Source organism: Arachis hypogaea, chromosome 3, assembly GCF_003086295.3.
Source record: "Arachis hypogaea cultivar Tifrunner chromosome 3, arahy.Tifrunner.gnm2.J5K5, whole genome shotgun sequence".
NCBI classification, from domain to species: Eukaryota; Viridiplantae; Streptophyta; class Magnoliopsida; order Fabales; family Fabaceae; genus Arachis; species Arachis hypogaea.
Window position 1 is genome coordinate 124,897,237 of NC_092038.1, and position 3,846 is coordinate 124,901,082.

Here is a 3,846-nt window from a genome sequence, read left to right on the forward strand (position 1 = left end):
TAGCATCAAGTGCCCATTCTAAACAATTTTGGCCGTTAAATCAAGAGTAACAAATTCAAGCTTTTATAAATTTAATATGATAGATGTATTAACAAAAATAAATAAAAAAAGTAACTAGCTAACAAGAATAATAATATTAATAATTCATATAAAAAGAAAGAAAGATAAGTAAGAGAAGAAAAATAAATCAATTTATTTCATTTCAGAAAATTGATCAAATATATTATTCTTTTTAAGATAATAAAAATAAATTACTAAAGTTATACATTTATTGTTGAGAATGTAAATAAAATTGTGATACTAGTACTACAGGTATTATATCTTCACTTAAAAAAATAATATTTTTAATATATATTTTTTTAAATTGTTTATCATTCACTTTGAAAAATAATTATTTATATGATTAATTATTATTCACTTTAGAAAATAATTATATTTATAATTAATTATTATTTATTTTGGAGAATAATTATTTATATAATTAATTATCATTTATTTTGAAAAAAGATATTAATATTAAATAATATTAAAATAAATTTAAATAACAATAATAATGTAAGAAATAAGAGAAAAAATAGGGAAGGAAGAGAAGTAACAAACTAAAAGAAAAAAAAATGAAAGACGATCGAAGAAAAAAAAAATAGCATACGTGTGTCATGGATTAAGAAGTAAAGCATACGGATTCTTCGTAAAAATTACTATAAAAGAATGCATAAAGTAATATGTTCAGCAGTTCAGGATATACTTCATATAATAAGTACGTACAATGATATGTATATAATAAAGCAAAGCATGTCAGGCATAATAAAAAAATTTGATGCAATGTTATATGGATATAAAATAGTTTATGTGTGACATATACAAAAGAAACGTGAAAGTGTAAAAAAAAAAATTAACAATGAAGTTTAAGAATAAGGAAGAGGAAAGTAATATGTTGTGAGGGTTATTATTGTGGTGTAGAAAAAGAAAATGAGAAGGATAAAGTGGATATAAAAAGATAATTATTTAGTTTTAGAATAAAATTTTGTGTTGATAACGTATTATAAAAATAAAGATTAGAGTTTAAAAAGAGAAAGAAGATGAAAAAGAATAAAAAAAATAAGAGATGATTTTATTAATAATTGATGTTGTATGTATATAGAATATCACAAGAAAATTATTTATAACTAAGGGTCTAATTGTTATATTTATAATTGATTTTATTTACTTGAAATTTAAATTATAGTTATAATCTAGGACATTTATAATAAATATATTTATAACAAGTTACTTATAATTTAAACAACAATGTTAGGGAACCAAGAGAGTATCAGCTAAAAATCAGCTAAATGCTTTTGGGTAAATCTAAAATCTCTACGTAGATGGTGTTTATACTAGGCATTAAAAAATGTTGTACATTAATTCAACTAGACTTGTCGATGATTTAGGCAGGAGAGTAGGTGAAGAGAATCGAGATGCTGTTGCTTCACCCGAAGAAACTTACGGGGATGGAGGAAGCTGAGAAGAGAATTTTGCCATGGGGAGAAGACATGTGAAAGGGAAGGGAAAGAGTTTCAGTTATTTTTTTTAACTGAGTGAGAGAGCGAAAGTGCACCAATAAAGATGGATTAGTTTGGGTGGGGATTTCTTTTTTTTTTTTTTATTGGCTTGTTTATAGCTCAACTAATAGTTAAGTGTTTGCCTAGTTCCTTAATTTGTTACTTAGCATAATTTTATTTTTATATTTGTAAAGAGAGGGCATGAACTAATAAAATCAGGCCTATCTTAAACTTATGATTGCAAGGAGAGAGAGAAAGAGGCCAATGACTACGAATTACAATAATGTGAATTATATATTCAAAAGTCAAAACAACATTTTGTTATATTGAAAAGTTTTTGTTTTGTTTATGTGGATGATTTACGACTCTTAGCATAAAGGGGGGGACACAAATATCACACTTTTTTTTTGGTTGAAATATCATACTTCTAAAATCACACACACACACACACACGTATATATTGCAAACAGTAATACTTTTTAATAAAATCAATTAATCCTATATAATGGTTAAGAAGAGTGATTTATATATGGCTAAGAAGAGTGTATCTTATACATTTGCAATCTTAATAATTGGAACAATGGTTACTTATTCCACCATTGCCGAATTCCCTGGCAACGTTGTTGTTGGTCCTTGGAAAACGGAGCATGAATGTAGAGAACAATGCTGGATGAGCCATGCACACAATGAGCCCAAGTTGAAAGAATGCAACAAAAAATGTTGTACCTTTCAATGTCGCAGACGCTATTCATATAGTAAATCAAGGATGCTTACATGCTTTAGTGTATGTTATCTTGAACATGCCTAATACTTTATTAATTAATGGTAAACAAATATTTCCTAGTTTTCTAAATTTAAAGTATTTGAAGATGTTTTTATATATGTAAAGATTTTTTTTTAATAGTTGTTCACTCACCAGATCTAAACCAAGGAGGGAGAATACTAGTTACAACCAAAACAAGAAAGCAAAATACATTATTTAAACATAGAAGCATGACCTTGTTCATCATACTTAAGTTCTAATGGATATAATAGCAACATGCACAGCAGCACCATGATCCTCATATTAAGCCTCCAACTCCTTTACTTAAACACTGACACCTCCTTTTAGTTAAGCAATTTAGCTTCCTGCAGCGAAATTTTAGTAACTAATTTAAATCCTGACACTTGCTTAAACAGGTGAGTGAGCTGACCACTCAACCAACCTAAATTGGTGTAGTACCACTCCTTTATCAGACTCCAATTCATCCTCCACTTCATTATAGATATGGCAAGGCCCGAATCCAGGAGGGAATGGACAAGTGCTACTAGATATTTGATCACTTTCTTTACTTTTCTGTCTAAAATTTTGGCCTACGCAATTTCCATTAAGTATATACCCACATCAATTTTCTATTTGGATCAATTCACATATGTCCAAATTTATTCCCCATAAACTATTTCAGATACCTTTGCCTCATAACATTCTCAATATTTATACTTCAGATATAGACAAATTTAACAATTACGATCTCATCTATCGTCTTTATACATATGAAAATATTTTTTTACCGTAGTTATACTTTAATTATCTTTGATTTGAATAGTATAATTATGGTTTTGCTGATTCGGTTGCTGATGATTGACAGAGTACTGCACAATAAGATCACAACCCAGGAAAACGATGACATGAGATTAGGGAAGGAGAGGCAGATGATTTTGAAGAGAGTGAAGAGTCTAGTTTTAATAATTAACTTGGATTAATTATGTGTAAAACTGACCATTTTATTATTTTTCTGGGTTAATATTTAATTTTTTTTATTAAAAGAAAACATAATTAACCCACATTATTAGTTAGGCAAAAGAAATTAATGGTGCACTGTGAGAGATTAGTTCCAAGAGAATCTAAGAACCACTCTTATATAGGGCAATTTTAGTAACTACTTAATTTAATTAAGTGAAGATTAGATGTAGTAACATTTTTGTGACGAACTTCTAATGTTCTTATACGAACTTCTAATATTTATTTAAACATACGCATGTTGAGTTACTTGTCAATCATCGAAAGCTTTCCTTTTCATGAAAGTTTCCAAAAAAAAATCTCACTAATAGTCTAATTCATAAACCTAATTTTCCAATTTCGATACGCCACAAAATATCCTTCTGCCCCAAAAAAATGTGCGCACACATTTTTCTTTTCATGTGTAGTGGATTTCTTTTTGACATATAACCTCCTTTATTCTGTGTTAGATATAATAATAAACAACATTTAAGAATATAAAATTTTCAATATGTAGGAAACTTTTTAAAATAGTTAAAACAATTAAAT

The 3,846-nt window shown here is 27.6% G+C and overlaps 1 long non-coding RNA gene across 2 annotated transcripts; it reads left to right on the forward strand.

Moving 5' to 3' along the window:
* Window positions 1-2,004: 2,004 nt before the first annotated feature.
* Window positions 2,005-3,549, forward strand: LOC112771287 (uncharacterized). 2 transcript variants are annotated; one of them, XR_011878873.1, is made up of 2 exons: window positions 2,005-2,363; window positions 2,718-3,549. It is a non-coding gene; the product is annotated as an uncharacterized lncRNA (long non-coding RNA). The 2 variants fall into 2 exon arrangements; XR_003186978.2 differs by having other exon boundaries at window positions 2,005-2,322.
* Window positions 3,550-3,846: the final 297 nt, after the last annotated feature.